At 39.7% G+C, this 19,948-nt stretch overlaps 1 pseudogene; it reads left to right on the top strand.

The window, feature by feature from the left end:
• The first annotated feature begins 17,239 nt into the window (after window positions 1-17,239).
• On the top strand, window positions 17,240-17,556 carry LOC119517883 (annotated as a pseudogene).
• The last annotated feature ends 2,392 nt before the right edge of the window (window positions 17,557-19,948 follow it).

Below are 19,948 nucleotides of genomic sequence, written 5' to 3'. Positions count from 1 at the left end.
GTTTGTATTGTTTTTGCAACTGTTCTTATAACTTTGAATTTATTTCAAAATAAAATGTAAAAAAACAAAACAAAACAAATTATGCAGAATATGGCAGAATAGCTCTCCTCTTTGGCTTCTAATTACTTTTGGTCAGGCCTTCTGCATCCAGCAGTTGAGTTCTTGATTAGGAGAGAAGGGTATACTGGAAGGAGCATTGTGAATTTTAATCCTGGCTCTGATTGTTCGTCAATGTGGCATCCAGCAGACTTCTCTGAATGGTAACTAATTTCAAGTTCACCAAACCTCAATTTTCTCATTTGTAAATGGTCGTACAATTGTATTACCTTTCCAAATTGTAAAGATTATAGTGTGTGTGTGTGTGTGTGTGTGTGTGTGTGTATAAAGCATCTAACACAGTTAAGGGCCTGGCACATGACAGGTGCTCAGTAGTAAATGATAGCTATTTTTAAATTTATAGAGGACCATCCCTTCTCTCCTGTCACTTAGTCATGAAGTCTTACATTCCTTCACACACTACATTAAATCTCCCTTTAAAATGTCTCCCATATCCAGTCAGTGTGGTATGGTAGGAGTTCTGGCTTTGGTGTCAAACAGACCTGTATAGACTTGCGCTAGTTACTTAACTTTTCTAAGCATCTGTTTCCTTCTCTATAAAATCAGGGTGATACTATTCCTATTTCAAGAGTTCTTAAGTGGAGTAAATGAAATAATGCATGGAAAGTTCTTGTATAATACCTGGTATGTAATCGGCACTCAAATTATTAGTAATAATATTCTCGTTGTTGTGGTCTTTGCCTTGCCCCTTAGCTTCTGCCTTGTCCTTGTCTCCCTCTGCCGGGTCTCAGACACCATTTCCAGATTAATCCTCCTGAGGACCATTTTAATCATATAAAAACCTTCAATGGTGTCCCTAACCTTATAGGATAAAAAGCCTAGATTCCTTATATTGTCCTGGACATCTTCTATTGGACTTTCTTAAATTTGTTTCCCATGATTTTCAAAAACTCTTTGGTTCTATGACACAGGTCTTCAGTCCCCTAAACTTAGCATTCTCAGGTCTGCCCCTTCATTTGAATCTGTATTTCCTTACATGCCCCCTTCCCCATTAGAATTCTAATGTTTCTGAAACTAATTCTACCTATACTTAAATGCCACTTTCTCCCTAAAGCTTTCATCCACATTGAATGTGCCCTAATTTGAAATCATATAGACTTTAGTATAAAACCCACTCAACTACTTGTTCATATGGTATTTTATACTTTTATACCAACAGTTATATTCACTCTTTTTTTTTTTTTTTTTTTGGTCTGCTATGAGCAAGGCATTGCATTCGTATAGGTATGGTCTTAGTTATCCAAAGAAAAAACTACATTAGAGTATAGGGACTATAAATTCTAAAACATTGCAGTCCCCCCACACCTACTCCTGTAAAGTATAGTATACCCAGATAGACATAAGCCACATTAAAGCATCATTCTATAAGATGTTCTACTAGATTTTGCTCATTTTAGATAGAATTTTTAAATAAAATTATAAATACAATCATGAAGAAAACATTTGTATTACTTATCTATTTATGTGTAACAAATTATCACAAAACATAGTGGCTTAACCCTCACATATGTGGTCAGTTGATTTTGACACGGGTGCCAAGGCCATTCAGTGGAAAAAGAACAGTCTTTTCAACAAATGGTGCTGGCAAAACTGGAAATGCACATGGAAAACAGTGATGTTAAACCTCTACCTTATACCATATACAAAAATTAACTCAAAATGGATCAAGGATTAAAAACATAAAACTCTTGGAAGGAAACATAGGAGCATATCTCCATAACATTGTATTTGGCAAATATGACACCAAAAGCACAGGCAAAATAAGAATAAATAGATCAATTAGACTTCATCAAAAATTAAAACTTCTCATGTATTAAAGGACTCCTCTATCAAGAGAGTGAAAGGACAACACACAGAATGGGAGAAAATACTTGAAAACTATTGATAAAGGTTTAATATGCAGAATACAAAACTCCTACAGCCTCCATACCCCCCAAAAAAGACCAACAACCCAATCAAAATAAATGGGCAAAGGAATTAAGAAATTTCTCCAAAGAAGAATGGTGAATTTTGTGTTGTATATTTAGCTACTTTAAAAACTTTTAAAATTTTTTGGCAGCTAAAAACAACAAATGCTATCTCAGTTTCTGTGGCCAGGGATTCGGGAGTGGCTTAGGTCAGTAATTTTGACTCAGGGTGTCTCATGAGGTTGTATTCAAGCTGTTGGCAGGGACTGCAGTCATCTGAAGGCTTGACTGGGGCTGAAGGATCTAATTCCAAGATGGCCCACTCAACTTGGATGTTGGCAGGAAGCCTCAGTTCCTTGCAATGTGTTTCAGTTTGCTAAAGCTGTCAAAATGGAATATACCAATAACTTATAATTTATAGTTCTTAGGCCGTGAAAATGTCCAACTCAAGGCATGAACAGCACGATACCTGGACTCTGAAGACAGGCTGCAGGCATCTGGGACACCTAGATTTTGTTGCTCCTGGATTTTGTTGCTTTCAGCTTCTGGTAACAAGTAGCTTCCTTTCTGAGCTTTTGTGAGTCGTCTCTTAGCTTCTCCAGGGCTTTTCTCTCTGTGAGCTTCTCTTGGTCTCATCTCTCTGCTTCTGTATGTCTTATTTTCTCACAAAGGACTCCAGTAAAAGGATTAAGATGTATCTTGAATGGGATACAACACATCTCAGTTGAAATAACCTAACCAAAAGGTCCCACCTACAGTAAGTTTGCACTCACAGGAAAGGATTTTAAAAACATGGCCTTTTCTGGGGTACATAACAGCTTCAAAACACCACACCACCTAAACCTCTCCATAGGCTGCTTGAGTGTCCTCATGCTATCAGCAGCTGGGAAAAGCAGCTGGCTTTTCCCAGAGCAGGCAATCTGAGAAAGAGAAAGGAAGCAGCCACAGTGCCTTTTATTATCTAGTCTCCAAAATTGCAAACCATCATTTCTGCTTCTTTGGAAATTTTATTTTAAACCAACATGGTATGTTTAATTATTATAAATATGGCCATTGTGGAAAAATTAGAAAATAAAAGATAGAGGAAGGAGGAGAAGGAAGGAAGGAATAAAGGAAAGAAAAAGATGACTTGTAATTTCATTACCCATTAGATAAAATCACTACTTGGGTGTATATAATTCCTGTCCTTAAAATATATATGGTCGAGAATGGAGGACTATGGCAGAGTAGGTGAGGCGAAGCGGGCTTCTACCTGAAGGAAACTAGAGAGGGGCCAGAGGATGCCCAGGACCGTGGTTTCTGGTTGTGAGCGACTCCTATCGTACCTGCTGGGGACGGGGATGGAAAGGTGGAGAGACTGCATCTCGAGGGATGGGGCGAGTTTGTTCAGCTGGGACCACCTCCTGGGGCCAGCAGTGGGGAGACAGCTGCTGGGCAGGGAGGGAGCGGCAACTGTGCACTCCTGTGCACCCACCTCAACAACTAACTGGGGAAATAATCCTTCACAGCCACACAGCCAGGAGCTCCCATGAGTCGGGAGGCAGCCAATTATTGACCACATTTACTCTCCCCCCATGGAAATCCGGGGGTGCATGGGCAAGAAGCGGGGATAGGAGAGGGCACCACACGGAAGCACCAGAAGCCCCTCCTATACCCCAGAGGCTCGCAGGCACACAGCAGGCAGAGAGTGGGGCATGTTTGAGCAGGAGGGTGCCCTTGAGCGCATTCTCTGCTGAACTGCACAGGGCCCACAACGCACCCCCAAGGAGATAGCTCCCCACCAGGTTTGGACCCTGCCCAGCACATTGATAAGTGCCAGGAAGGCTAGCTTTAGAGTAAGAGGTGGGCTCAAGGGCGCCACCTGATGGTAGGGCAGGGAAAGTTTACCCAAGCAAGCTGTAGCTCTGCCAAATTATATATAAATGTTCAAATAATCCTGCATTTCCCCAAATAATCTTAATAAGCAAATGCCCCAAAGCCAACAGAAAATCATAAGCCACCTGAAGGAAACAAGAAGATATTGACAAGGCAAACTAACATTAAAAAGTCAGAAGAGACACAAAATTTGGAGCAATTAATTGAAGAAGTGCACACAAATCTCCAAAACAACTTCAACAAGATGGCTAAAGACATAAAGGACATCAAGAACACTCTAGAAAAGGGACTTTGGGTTTCTGTCTGACACCTGAAACATAGCTAGAGCTTGGCAGCTATGAATATCAGTATTACCTCATACAGCAACTGTTAAAAAAAAAAAAGCTGAAAAAGAGTTCAGACTTCAATTAGAGATATGAATAAAACAGATCTGGTTAGGACTAAGGCAAATCAGGCCAAAGGGTAAAGTACGATATTGACTGTCTTTTTAAACTTCAACTTCTGTGTGAGACCAAGGGAAGTGATGTCTATTTGGTGCAGTATCTACACTTTCTGCAGCACACTGAATAATTTAACTAGTATGGTCAGTTTATTCATACACCGTAATTGCATGGAAATTTGAACAGGAAGTGAGATCTGGTAGGTTTGTACAGGTTAGTGTGAAATCCTGATACATTCCAAAGTAATTTTGACAGAGAATAAAAATATATTTGTAGGGCCCCCCCGAGGAACTGAGGAAAAATGCAGAAATGTTGGACTTTTCCACCTGGGTTATTACTGATATTCTCACAAACATTGAGGACTAACAATTTAGTAGGCCGAGGCCTCGATCTTGGGGCTTGCCCTTATGCAACTTGTTACTGCAAAGGAGAGGCTAAGCCTACTTATAATTGTGCCCAAGAGTCCCCCAGGGAACCTCTTTGTTGCTCAGATATGGCCCTCTCTCTCTCTAAGTCCATGCAGCAGGTGAACTCACTGTCCTGCCCCCTACATGAGACATGACTCCCACGGGTGTAAATATCCCTGGCAATGTGGGACATGACTCCCAGGGATGAGACTGGATCCAGCATCATGGGATTGAGGAAACTTTCTTTTCCAAAAGGGGGAAGTGAAATGAAACCAAATAAAGTTTCAGTCACTGAGAGATTTCAAATAGAGTCGAGAGGTCACTCTGGAGGGCATTCTTAGACACCATATAGATATCCCTTTTTAGTTTTTAGTGTATTCCAATAGCTAGAAGGAAATACCTGAAACTGTCGAACTGCAACCCAGTAGCCTTGATTCTTGAAAACAACTGCATAACTATGTACCTTACATGGTGTGACTGTGTGATTGTGAAAACCTTGTGACTCACACTCCCTTGATCCAGTGTATGGACAGATGAGTAGATAAATGTGGACAAGAAGTAAATGAAAAATAGGGTGGGATGGGGAAGAGGGAATGTTTTAAGTGTTCTTTTTTACTTTTTTTCTTTTTTTTTTTTGGAGTAAGAAAAATATTCAAAAATTGATTCTGGTGATGAATGCACAACTATATGATGGTACTGTGAATAACTGATTATATACTGTGGATGACTGTAGGGTATGTGAATATATCTCAATAAAACTATTAAAAGAAATTTAAAAAGAACACCCTAGAAGAACATAAAGAAGAATTTCAAAGTAAAATAAGAAATAGCAGATCTTATGGAAATTAAGGTACTGCTGAAGAGGCAGAAGAAAGGATAAGTCAGCAAGAGGACAGAGCAACTGAATGTGAACACACAAAAGAATAAATGGTGAAAAAAATTGAAAAATTTGAAATGGATCTCAGGGAATGATGGACAACACGAAGTGCACAAATATAAGACTCATTGGTGTCCCAGGAGGAAAAGAGAAAAGGGCTGGGAAGTGTTTCAAGACACAGTTGGGGAAAACTTCCCAACCCTTTTAGACAACATAAATATGTAAACCGAAGATGCCAAATGAACTCTGAATAGAATAAATCCAAATAAACCCATTCTGAGACATATACTGATCAGATTGTCAAATGCTGAAGAAAAGGAGAAAGTTCTGAAAGCAGCAAGAGAGAAGCAATTCACCACCTACAAGGAAAACAATGTAAGACTAAGTACTGACTGCTCAGCAGGCACCATGGAAGCGAGAAGGCAGTGGTATATATTTAAGACTCTGAAAGAGAAAACCTGCCAGCCGAGAATTCTTTATCCAGCAAAGCTCTCCTTCAAAATTGAGGGAGAGTTTAAAATTTTCACAAACAAATGCTGAGAGAATTTGTAAACAAGAAAACTGCCCTGCAAGGGGTGTTGGGCTTCCCCACCTCAATGGTTGCTTATGTGCTCACAGACATAGGGGACTGGTGGTTTGATGGGCTGAGCCCTCTACCACGGGACTTGCCCTTGGCAGGACTGTGGCTGAAAAGGAGGCTGCCTAAGAGCCTCCTCTTGAATGCCTCTTTGTTGCTCAGATGTGGCCATCCCTCTCTAGCTAAGCCAGCTTGGCAGGTGAAATCACTGCCCTCTCCCCTCCATGGGATCTGACATCCAGGGGTGTACATCTCCCTGGCAGCGTGGAATAGGACTCCTGGGGAGGAATCTAGACCTGGCATTGTGGGATGGAGAACATCTTCTTGATCAAAAGGGGGATGTGAAAGGAAATGAAATAAACTTCAGTGGCAGAAAGATTCCAAAAGAAGCCGAGAGGTCACTCTGGTGGGCACTCTTATGCACAATATAGACAACTCTTTTTTAGGCTCTAACGAATTAGAATAGTTAGCAGTAAATACCTGAAACTATCAAACTACAACCCAGAACCCATGAATCTTGAAGAAAATTGTATAAAAATGTAGCTTATGAGGGGTAACAATGTGATTGGGAAAGCCATATGGACCACACTCCCCTTTGTCCAGTGTATGGATGGATGAGTAGAAAAATGGGGGCAAAAAAAAAAAAAAGAAAAGAAAAGAAAAGAAAACTGCCCTGCAAGAAATACTAAAGGGAGCTCTACCAACTGTGAAACAAAGAAAGGAGAGAGAGGTCTGATGAAGGGCATAGAACTGAAGAGTATTAGTAAGGGTAACTTAAAGGGAAAAAAAGAGAGAGGGGGAAAAATAGATCTGACAACCAAAAAACAAAGTTAAGATGGCTGGCTCAAAAACTCCTTCACAGTAGTAATTTTAAATGTGAATGGATTAAACTCTCCAATTAAAAGATACAGACTGGTAGAATGGATTAAAAAGTATGACCCATTGATATGCTGTTTACAAGAGACTCATCTTAGACCTTGTGACACAAAGAAACTGAAAGTGAAAGGATGGAAAAAAATATTCTGCACAAACTGCAACCAAAAGAAAGCAGGAGTAGCTATACTAATATCAGATAAAATACTCTAAATCCGAAGATGTCATAAGAGACAAAGGACACTATATATTAATAAAAGGGACAATTCGAGAGGCGGGGCAAGATAGCAGACTGGTGAGCTGTAAGTTTTAGTTACTCCTCCAGGAAAGTAGGTAAAAAGCCAGGGACTGCGTGGACTGGACACCACAGAGCAATCTGTCTTTTGGCATACTTCATACAACACTCACGAAAATGTCGAACTGCTGAGATCAGCGAAATCTGTAAGTTTTTGCGGCCAGGGGACCCGCGCCCCTCCCTGCCAGGCTCAGTCCCATGGGAGGAGGGGCTGCCAGCTCCGGGAAGGAGAAGGGAGAACTGCAGTGGTAGCCCTTCTCGGAAACTCATTCTACTGATCCATACTCCAACCATAGATAGACTGAGACCAGACACCAGAGAATCTGAGAGCTGCCAGCCCAGCAGAGAGGAGACAGGCATAGAAAAAAAAAAATAACACGAAAAACTCCAAAATAAAAGCAGAGGATTTTTGGAGTTCTGGTGAACACAGAAAGGGGAAGGGCGGAGCTCAGGCCTTGAGGCGCATATGCAAATCCCGAAGAAAAGCTGATCTCTCTGCCCTGTGGACCTTTCCTTAATGGCCCTGGTTGCTTTGTCTATTAGCATTTCAATAACCCATTAGATCTCTGAGGAGGGCCCTGTTTTTTTTTTTTAATCCTTTTTTCTTTTTCTAAAACAATTACTCTAAGAAGCCCAATACAGAAAGCTTCAAAGAATTGCAATTTGGACACGTCAAGTCAAGAGCAGAACTAAGAGAGCTCTGAGACAAAAGGCAATAATCCAGTGGCTGAGAAAATTCACTAAACACCACAACTTCCCAAGAAAAGGGGGGTGTCCACTCACAGCCACCATCCTGGTGGACAGGAAACACTCCTGCCCATCACCAGCCCCATAGCCCAGAGCTGCCCCAGACAACCCAGTGTGACGGAAGTGCTTCAAATAACAGGCACACACCACAAAACTGGGCGTGGACATTAGCCTTCCCTGCAACCTCAGCTGATTGTCCCAGAGCTGGGAAGGTGGAGCAGTGTGAATTAACAAAGCCCCATTCAGCCATCATTTGAGCAGACTGGGAGCCTCCCTACACAGCCCAGCAGCCCAGAACTGCCCTGGGGGGACGGCACTCACCTGTGACATAGCACAATCATCCCTCAACAGAGGACCCAGGGTGCACAGCCTGGAAGAGGGGCCCACTTGCAAGTCTCAGGAGCCATACGCCAATACCAAAGACTTGTGGGTCAGTGGCAGAGACAAACTGTGGCAGGACTGAACTGAAGGATTGGACTATTGCACCAGCTTTAAAACTCTAGGATCATCAGGGAGATTTGATTGTTAGGGCCACCCCCCCTCCCCGACTGCCCAGAAACACGCCCCACATACAGGGCAGGCAACACCAACTACACACGCAAGATTGGTACACCAATTGGGCCCCACAAGACTCACTCCCCCACTCACCAAAAAGGCTAAGCAGGGGAGAACTGGCTTGTGGAGAACAGGTGGCTCGTGGACGCCACCTGCTGGTTAGTTAGAGAAAGTGTACTCCACGAAGCTGTAGATCTGATAAATTAGAGATAAGGACTTCAATAGGTCTACAAACCCTAAAAGAACCCGATCAAGTTCAGCAAATGCCACGAGGCCAAAAACAGCAGAAAATTATAAAGCATATGAAAAAACCAGACGATATGGATAACCCAAGCCCAAGCACCCAAATCAAAATACCAGAAGAGACACAGCACCTAGAGCAGCTACTCAAAGAACTAAAGATGAACAATGAGACCATAGTACGGGATATGAAGGAAATCAAGAAGACTCTAGAAGAGCATAAAGAAGACATTGCAAGACTAAATAAAAAAATGGATGATCTTAGGGAAATTAAAGAAAGTGTTGACCAAATTAAAAAGATTCTGGACACTCATAGTACAAGACTAGAGGAAGTTGAACAACGAATCAGTGACCTGGAAGATGACAGAATGGAAAATGAAAGCATAAAAGAAAGAATGGGGAAAAAAATTGAAAAAATCGAAATGGACCTCAGGGATATGAAAGATAATATGAAACGTCCAAATATAAGACTCATTGGTGTCCCAGAAGGGGAAGAAAAGGGTAAAGGTCTAGGAAGAGTATTCAAAGAAATTGTTGGGGAAAACTTCCCAAATCTTCTAAACAACATAAATACACAAATCATAAATGCTCAGCGAACTCCAAATAGAATAAATCCAAATAAACCCACTCCGAGACATATACTGATCACACTGTCAAACACAGAAGAGAAGGAGCAAGTTCTGAAAGCAGCAAGAGAAAAGCAATTCACCACATACAAAGGAAACAGCATAAGACTAAGTAGTGACTACTCAGCAGCCACCATGGAGGCGAGAAGGCAGTGGCACGATATATTTAAAATTCTGAGTGAGAAAAATTTCCAGCCAAGAATACTTTATCCAGTAAAGCTCTCCTTCAAATTTGAGGGAGAGCTTAAATTTTTCACAGACAAAGAAATGCTGAGAGAATTTGCTAACAAGAGACATGCCCTACTGGAGATACTAAAGAGAGCCCTACAGACAGAGAAACAAAGACAGGACAGAGAGACTTGGAGAAAGGTTCAGTACTAAAGAGATTCGGTATGGGTACAATAAAGGATATTAATAGAGAGAGGGAAAAATATGGCAAACATAAACCAAAGGATAAGATGGCCGATTCAAGAAATGCCTTCACGGTTTTAACGTTGAATGTAAATGGATTAAACTCCCCAATTAAAAGATATAGATTCGCAGAATGGATCAAAAAAAAATGAACCATCAATATGTTGCATACAAGAGACTCATCTTAGACACAGGGACACAAAGAAACTGAAAGTGAAAGGATGGAAAAAAATATTTCATGCAAGCTACAGCCAAAAGAAAGCAGGTGTAGCAATATTAATCTCAGATAAAATAGACTTCAAATGCAGGGATGTTTTGAGAGACAAAGAAGGCCACTACATACTAATAAAAGGGGCAATTCAGCAAGAAGAAATAACAATCGTAAATGTCTATGCACCCAATCAAGGTGCCACAAAATACATGAGAGAAACACTGGAAAAACTAAAGGAAGCAATTGATGTTTCCACAATAATTGTGGGAGACTTCAACACATCACTCTCTCCTATAGATAGATCAACCAGACAGAAGACCAATAAGGAAATTGAAAACCTAAACAATCTGATAAATGAATTAGAGTTAACAGACATATACAGGACATTACATCCCAAATCACCAGGATACACATACTTTTCTAGTGCTCATGGAACTTTCTCCAGAATAGATCATATGCTGGGACATAAAACAAGCCTCAATAAATTTAAAAAGATTGAAATTATTCAAAGCACATTCTCTGACCACAATGGAATGCAATTAGAAGTCAATAACCATCAGAGACTTAGAAAATTCACAAATACCTGGAGGTTAAACAACACACTCCTAAACAATCAGTGGGTTAAAGAAGAAATAGCAAGAGAAATTGCTAAATATATAGAGACGAATGAAAATGAGAACACAACCTACCAAAACCTATGGGATGCAGCAAAAGCAGTGCTAAGGGGGAAATTTATAGCACTAAACGCATATATTAAAAAGGAAGAAAGAGCCAAAATCAAAGAACTAATGGATCAACTGAAGAAGCTAGAAAATGAACAGCAAACCAATCCTAAACCAAGTACAAGACAAGAAATAACAAGGATTAAAGCAGAAATAAATGACATAGAGAACAAAAAAACAATAGAGAGGATAAATATCACCAAAAGTTGGTTCTTTGAGAAGATCAACAAGATTGACAAGCCCCTAGCTAGACTGACAAAATCAAAAAGAGAGAAGACCCATATAAACAAAATAATGAATGGAAAAGGTGACATAACTGCAGATCCTGAAGAAATTAAAAAAATTATAAGAGGATATTATGAACAACTGTATGGCAACAAACTGGATAATGTAGAAGAAATGGACAATTTCCTGGAAACATATGAACAACCTAGACTGACCAGAGAAGAAACAGAAGACCTCAACCAACCCATCACAAGCAAAGAGATCCAATCAGTCATCAAAAATCTTCCCACAAATAAATGCCCAGGGCCAGATGCCTTCACAGGGGAATTCTACCAAACTTTCCAGAAAGAACTGACACCAATCTTACTCAAACTCTTTCAAAACATTGAAAAAAATGGAACACTACCTAACTCATTTTATGAAGCTAACATCAATCTAATACCAAAACCAGGCAAAGATGCTACAAAAAAGGAAAACTACCGGCCAATCTCCCTAATGAATATAGATGCAAAAATCCTCAACAAAATACTTGCAAATCGAATCCAAAGACACATTAAAAAAATCATACACCATGACCAAGTGGGGTTCATTCCAGGCATGCAAGGATGGTTCAACATAAGAAAAACAATCAATGTATTACAACACATTAAAAACTCGAAAGGGAAAAATCAATTGATCATCTCAATAGATGCTGAAAAAGCATTTGACAAAATCCAACATCCCTTTTTGATAAAAACACTTCAAAAGGTAGGAATTGAAGGAAACTTCCTCAACATGATAAAGAGCATATATGAAAAACCCACAGCCAGCATAGTACTCAATGCTGAGAGACTGAAAGCCTTCCCTCTAAGATCAGGAACAAGACAAGGATGCCCGCTGTCACCACTGTTATTCAACACTGTGCTGGAAGTGCTAGCCAGGGCAATCTGGCAAGACAAAGAAATAAAAGGCAGCCAAATTGGAAAAGAAGAAGTAAAACTGTCATTGTTTGCAGATGATATGATCTTATATCTAGAAAACCCTGAGAAATCGATGATACAGCTACTAGAGCTAATAAACAAATTTAGCAAAGTAGCGGGATACAAGATTAATGCACATAAGTCAGTAATGTTTCTATATGCTAGAAATGAACAAACTGAAGAGACACTCAAGAAAAAGATACCATTTTCAATAGCAACTAAAAAAGTCAAGTACCTAGGAATAAACTTAACCAAAGATGTAAAAGACCTATACAAAGAAAACTACATAACTCTACTAAAAGAAATAGAAGGGGACCTTAAAAGATGGAAAAATATTCCATGTTCATGGATAGGAAGGCTAAATGTCATTAAGATGTCAATTCTACCCAAACTCATCTACAGATTCAATGCAATCCCAATCAAAATTCCAACAACCTACTTTGCAGACTTGGAAAAGCTAGTTATCAAATTTATTTGGAAAGGGAAGATGCCTCGAATTGCTAAAGACACTCTAAAAAAGAAAAACGAAGTGGGAGGACTTACACTCCCTGACTTTGAAGCTTATTATAAAGCCACAGTTGCCAAAACAGCATGGTACTGGCACAAAGATAGACATATAGATCAATGGAATCGAATTGAGAATTCGGAGATAGACCCTCAGATCTATGGCCGACTGATCTTTGATAAGGCCCCCAAAGTCACCGAACTGAGCCATAATGGTCTTTTCAACAAATGGGGCTGGGAGAGTTGGATATCCATATCCAAAAGAATGAAAGAGGACCCCTACCTCACCCCCTACACAAAAATTAACTCAAAATGGACCAAAGATCTCAATATAAAAGAAAGTACCATAAAACTCCTAGAAGATAATGTAGGAAAACATCTTCAAGACCTTGTATTAGGAGGCCACTTCCTAGACTTTACACCCAAAGCACAAGCAACAAAAGAGAAAATAGATAAATGGGAACTCCTCAAGCTTAGAAGTTTCTGCACCTCAAAGGAATTTCTCAAAAAGGTAAAGAGGCAGCCAACTCAATGGGAAAAAATTTTTGGAAACCATGTATCTGACAAAAGACTGATATCTTGCATATACAAAGAAATCCTACAACTCAATGACAATAGTACAGACAGCCCAATTATAAAATGGGCAAAAGATATGAAAAGACAGTTCTCTGAAGAGGAAATACAAATGGCCAAGAAACACATGAAAAAATGTTCAGCTTCACTAGCTATTAGAGAGATGCAAATTAAGACCACAATGAGATACCATCTAACACCGGTTAGAATGGCTGCCATTAAACAAACAGGAAACTACAAATGCTGGAGGGGATGTGGAGAAATTGGAACTCTTATTCATTGTTGGTGGGACTGTATAATGGTTCAGCCACTCTGGAAGTCAGTCTGGCAGTTCCTTAGAAAACTAGATATAGAGCTACCATTCGATCCAGTGATTGCACTTCTTGGTATATACCCGGAAGATCGGAAAGCAGTGACACGAACAGATATCTGCACGCCAATGTTCATAGCAGCATTATTCACAATTGCCAAGAGATGGAAACAACCCAAATGTCCTTCAACAGATGAGTGGATAAATAAAATGTGGTACATACACACGATGGAATACTACGCGGCAGTAAGAAGGAACGATCTCGTGAAACATATGACAACATGGATGAACCTTGAAGACATAATGCTGAGCGAAATAAGCCAGGCACAAAAAGAGAAATATTATATGCTACCACTAATGTGAACTCTGAAAAATGTAAAACAAATGGTTTATAATGTAGAATGTAGGGGAACTAGCAGTAGAGAGCAATTAAGGAAGGGGGAACAATAATCCAACAAGAACAGATAAGCTATTTAACGTTCTGGGGATGCCCAGAAATGACTATGGTCTGTTAATTTCTGATGGATGTAGTAGGAACAAGTTCACAGAAATGTTGCTATATTATGTAACTTTCTTGGGGTAAAGTAGGAACATGTTGGAAGTTAAGCAGTTATCTTAGGTTAGTTGTCTTTTTCTTACTCCCTTGTTATGGTCTCTTTGAAATGTTCTTTTATTGTATGTTTGTTTTCTTTTTAACTTTTTTTTTCATACAGTTAATTTAAAAAAGAAGGGAAAGTTAAAAAAAGAAAAAAGAAAAACAAGGAAAAAAAAGATGTAGTGCCCCCTTGAGGAGCCTGTGGAGAATGCAGGGGTATTCGCCTACCCCACCTCCATGGTTGCTAACATGACCACAGACATAGGGGACTGGTGGTTTGATGGGTTGAGCCCTCTACCATAAGTTTTACCCTTGGGAAGACGGTTGCTGCAAAGGAGAGGCTAGGCCTCCCTATATTTGTGCCTAAGAGTCTCCTCCTGAATGCCTCTTTGTTGCTCAGATGTGGCCCTCTCTCTCTGGCTAAGCCAACTTGAAAGGTGAAATCACTGCCCTCCCCCCTACGTGGGATCAGACACCCAGGGGAGTGAATCTCCCTGGCAACGTGGAATATGACTCCCGGGGAGGAATGTAGACCTGGCATCGTGGGACGGAGAACATCTTCTTGACCAAAAGGGGGATGTGAAAGGAAATGAAATAAGCTTCAGTGGCAGAGAGATTCCAAAACAAGCCGAGAGATTACTCTGGTGGGCACTCTTACGCACACTTTAGACAACCCTTTTTAGGTTCTAAAGAATTGGGGTAGCTGGTGGTGGATACCTGAAACTATCAAACTACAACCCAGAACCCATGAATCTCGAAGACAGTTGTATAAAAATGTAGCTTATGAGGGGTGACAAAGGGATTGGGAAAGCCATAAGGACCACACTCCACTTTGTCTAGTTTATGGATGGATGTGTAGAAAAGTAGAGGAAGGAAACAAACAGACAAAGGTACCCAGTGTTCTTTTTTACTTCAATTGCTCTTTTTCACTCTAATTATTATTCTTGTTATTTTTGTGTGTGTGCTAATGAAGGTGTCAGGGATTGATTTAGGTGATGAATGTACAACTATGTAATGGTACTGTAAACAATCGAAAGTACAGTTTGTTTTGTATGACTGCGTGGTATGTGAATATATCTCAATAAAATGATGATTAAAAAAAAGAAAGCATAAATTTATATGGAGTAAAGGAATGTTGAAATAAATTCACAAATAGATGAAAAAAAAAATAAAAGGGACAATTCATCAAGAAGAAATAGCAATCGTAAATGTTTATGCACCCAATCAAGGGGCTCCAAATTACATAAGACAAACATTGGCTAAACTGAAGGGAGCAATAGACATTTCTACAATAATAGTGGGAGACTTCAATACACCACTCTCTTCTATAGACAGAACAACTAGAAAGAGGACCAATAAGGAAATGGAGAACCTGAGCAATATGACAAACGAATTAGACTTAACAGATATATATAGATCATTATTTCCTACAGTACCAGGATATACATTCTTCTCGAGCACTCATGGAATGTTCTCTAGGACAGATCATGTGCCGGTGCACAAAACAAGTCTTAGTAAATTTAAAAAGATTGAAATTATTCAAACCACATTCTATGACCATAATGGAATGCAACTAGAAATCAACAACCATCAAGAACCAGATGTCTCACAAATATATGGAGGTTAAACAACACACTCCTAAACAACCAGTGGGTCAAAGAAGAAATTGCAAGAGACATAGGCAAATATCTATGGGATGAAGCGAAGGTGGTGCTGAGAGGGAAATGTATAGCTCTAAATGCATACATCAAAAAGCAAGAAAGAACTAAAACCAAAGATCTAAGTGAACTGAAGAGTCTGGAGAAGGACCAGCAAATTAACCCTAAAGCAAGTAGAAGAAAAGACATAACAAAAATTAAAGCAGAAATAAATGAGCTGGGGGGAAAAAACAATAGAGAGAATAAATAAAACCAACAGTTTGTTCTTTGAGAAAATCAATAAGAATGACAGACCCTTAGCTAGACTGACAAATTCAAAAAGGGATAAACTCAAAAAACAGAATCAGAAATGAGAGCAGAGTTGTGCCAGTTTGAATGTATTATGTCCCCCAGAAAAAGCCATATTCTTTGATGCAATCTTGTGGGGCAGACGTCCTAGTGCTGATTAGATTGGAATCCTTTGAGTGTTTCCATGGAGATGTGACCCACCCAACTGTAGGTGATAACTCTGAGATAATTCCCATGGAGGTGTGGCCCCACCCTTTCAGCGTGGGCCTTGATTACTAGAGCAGTAAATAAGCTCGGGCAGGAGGAGTGAGCTTGCTACAGCCAAGAACTGAGAAAGGAGCTTCAGCTTATAGAGACATTTTGGAGATGGCTTTTGAAAGCAGACTTTTGTTCCAGAGAAGCTAAGAGAGGACAAAGGCCCCAACAACAACTAAGAGTGACATTTTTGGAGAGAAGCTGAAGCCTAGAAAGGAATGTCCTAGGAGAAAGCCACTTTGAAACCAGAACTTGGAGCAGATGCTGACCACGTGCCTTCCCAGCTAACAGAGGTTTTCTGGACACCATTGGCCATCCTCCAGTGAAGGTACCCCATTGTTGATGACTTACCTTGGACACTTTATGGTCTTAAGACTATAATTGTGTAACCAAATAAACCCCCTTTTACAAAAGCCAATCCATTTCTGGTGTTTTTCCTTCTGGCAGCATTAGCAAACTAGAACAAGAGTAATAACTATGGATCCCAAAGAAATAAAAAAAAAATCATAAGAGGAGACTTTGAACAACTGTATGCCAACAAGCTAGACAGTTTAGAGGTAACGGACAATCTCCTGGAAACATATGAACAACCCAGAATGACCCAAGAAGAAACAGAAGACCTTAACAAACCAATCACAAGCAAAGAGACCCAGTGAGTGCAAAAATCTGCCTACAGATAAAGGCCCAGGGCCAGATGGCTTCACAGCGGAATTTTACCAAACTTTCCAAAAAGTATCAAAACCATTCCTGCTCAAACTCTTTCAAAAAATTGAAGAAAAAGGAACACTACCTAACTCGTTTTATGACGCTAGTATCACTGTAATACCAAAACCAGATAAAGATACTATTAAAAAGGAAAACTATAGCCCAATCTCCCTAATGAATATAGACGCAAAAATTCTCAATAAAATACTTGCAAATTGACTCCAAAGGCACATTAAAAGAATTATACACCATCCTTCTGCCATGGCAGCCATTGCAATGCAGCAACCATGGCTCTGTGCTACCCCATGGCCCTGGGCCTCAACAAGGGCCATAAAGTGATCAAAAATGTGAGCAAGCCAAGTCACAGTCGCTGCCACAGGCACCTCACCAAGCACACCAAGTTCGTGCGGGACATGATCTGGGAGTTGTATGACTTTGCCCCATATGAGTGGTGCGCCATGGAGCTGCTCAAGGTCTCCAAGGATAAGGGGACCTCAAGTTCATCAAGAAAAGGGTGGGGACACACATCCATGCCAAGAGGAACAGAGAGGAGCTGAGCAACATCCTGGCCGCCATGAGGAAAGGGGCTGCCAAGAAAGACTAAGCACCACCCCCCTCCTTGCATGTAATAAAGTCTTTGCAGGAAAAAAAAAAGAATTATACACAACCACCATGTGGGGTTCATTTCTAGCATGCAACAGTGGTTCAACATAAGAAAATCAATGTAACACAACACATTAACAAATTGAAAGGGAAAAAGCAAACGATCTTCTCAATAGATGCTGAAAAAGCATTTGACAAAATTCAGCATCCCTTTTTGATAAAAACACTTCAAAAGGTAGGAATTGAAGGAAACTTCCTCAATATGATAAAGGGCATATATGAAAAACCCACAGCCAGCATGGTACTCAATGGTGAGAGACTGAAAGCCTTCCCTCTAAGATCAGGAATGAGACAAGGATGTGCACTGTCACCACTATTATTCAACATTGTGCTAGAAGTTCTAGCCAGAGCAGTTCACCAAGACAAAGAAGTAAAAGGTATCCAAATTGGAAAGGAAGAAGTAAAACTGTCATTTGCAGATGATACGATCTCATATTTGAAAATATGAGAAATCGACAACAACATAACATGAGCTAATAAACAAATTCAGCAGAGTGGAGGGATAAAAGATAAATGCACATAAGTCAGTTACATTCCTATACATTAGTAATGACATAACTGAAGAACCAATCAAAAACAAAAATTCCATTCAAAATAGTAACTAAAAAATCAAGTACCTAGGAATAAATTTAACCAAGGATGGAAAGGACCTCTACAAAGAAAATTACAAATTGTTACTAAAAGAAATCAAAGGGGACCTAAAGAGTTGGAAAGATATTCTGTGTTCATGGATAGGAAGGCTAAATGTTGTTAAGATTTCAATTCTACCCAAATTGATCTACAGATTCAATGCAATTCCAATCAAAATTCCAACAACCTACTTTGCAGACTTGGAAAAGCAAGTTATCAAATTTATTTGGAAGGGAAAGGGGACTCAAATTGTAAAAAATATTATAAAAAAGAAGAATGAAGTGAGAAGACTTAAACTTCCAGACTTTGAAGCCTACTATAAAGCCACAATGGTCAAAACAGCTTGGTATTGACACAAAGATAGACATACTGATCAAAGGAATAATATCAAGAGTTTGGAAATAGACCCCCAGATCTATGGTAGACTGATTTTTGATAAGGCCCCCAAATCCATTGAACTGGGACAGAACAGTCTCCTCAACAAATGGGCTGGGAGAACTGGATGTCCATATTCAAAAGAATGAAAGAGGATCCCTACCTCACACCCTATACAAAAATTAACTCATAAGGGATCAAAGACCTCAATACAAGAGACAGCACAGTAAAACTCTTAGAAGATATTACAGGGAAACATCTTCAAGACCTAGTAATAGGAGGTGGCTCCTTAGACCTTACACCCAAAACACAAGCAATAAAGAAAAAATAAATAAATTGGAACTCCTCAAAATCAAAAGCTTCTGTGCCTCAAAAGATTTTGTCAAAAAGGTGAAGAGGCAACTAACTCAATGGAAGAAAATATTTGGAAAACATAAATCTGGTAAGAGATGAATATCCTGCATATATAAAGAAATCCTACAACTCAACAACAAAATACAAACAGCCCAATTATAAAATGTATGAAAAGGCATTTTGCTGAAGAGGAAATACAAATGGCTAAAAGAAACACATGAAAAAATATTCATCTTCACTAGCTATTAGGGAAATGCAAATAAAAACTACAATGAGATACCATCTCACCCAAATAACAATGGCTGCCATTAAACAAACAGGAAACTACAAATGCTGAAGAGGATGTGGAGAAATTGGAACTCTTATTCGTGGCTGGTGGGAATTTATAATGGTACAGTCGCTGTGGAGGACAGTTTGACAGGTCGTCAGAAAACTAAATATTGAGTTACCCTATGATCCAGCAATTTCACTTCTCTGTATATACCCAGAAGATCTGAAAGCAGTGACATGAACAGACATTTGCACACTGATGTTCATAGCAGCATTGTTCACAATTGCCAAGAGATGGCAACAATCCAAGTGTCCTTCAACAGATGAGTGGATAAACAAAATGTGGTATATACATATGATGGAATACTATGCAGCAGTAAGAAGGAATGAGGTCCTGAAACATCTGACAACATGTATGAACCGTGAAGACATAACACTGAGTGAAATCATTCAGACACAAAAGGAGAGGTTGTATGTTACCACTAATGTGAACTTTCTGAACAATGTGAAATAAGTGTCTTATAATGTAGAATATAGGGGTCCTAGAGATAGACAGAAGCTAGTGAAGGGGGAACCATAACCTAATATATACAGACATGATAATGAGGGTGAACTTAATGGTATGTGAATGGACAGGGATGACTGTTCGTTAAAGGAATTATAAGTATCAGTGTTGCATTGAAGGTGAACATGATCAAAAGTGG

The sequence above is a fragment of the Choloepus didactylus genome, chromosome 21, assembly GCF_015220235.1.
Source record: "Choloepus didactylus isolate mChoDid1 chromosome 21, mChoDid1.pri, whole genome shotgun sequence".
Classification (NCBI taxonomy): Eukaryota; Metazoa; Chordata; class Mammalia; order Pilosa; family Megalonychidae; genus Choloepus; species Choloepus didactylus.
Note: the sequence above shows the minus strand (reverse complement) of the source record. Positions and strands in the feature narration are given on the sequence as shown.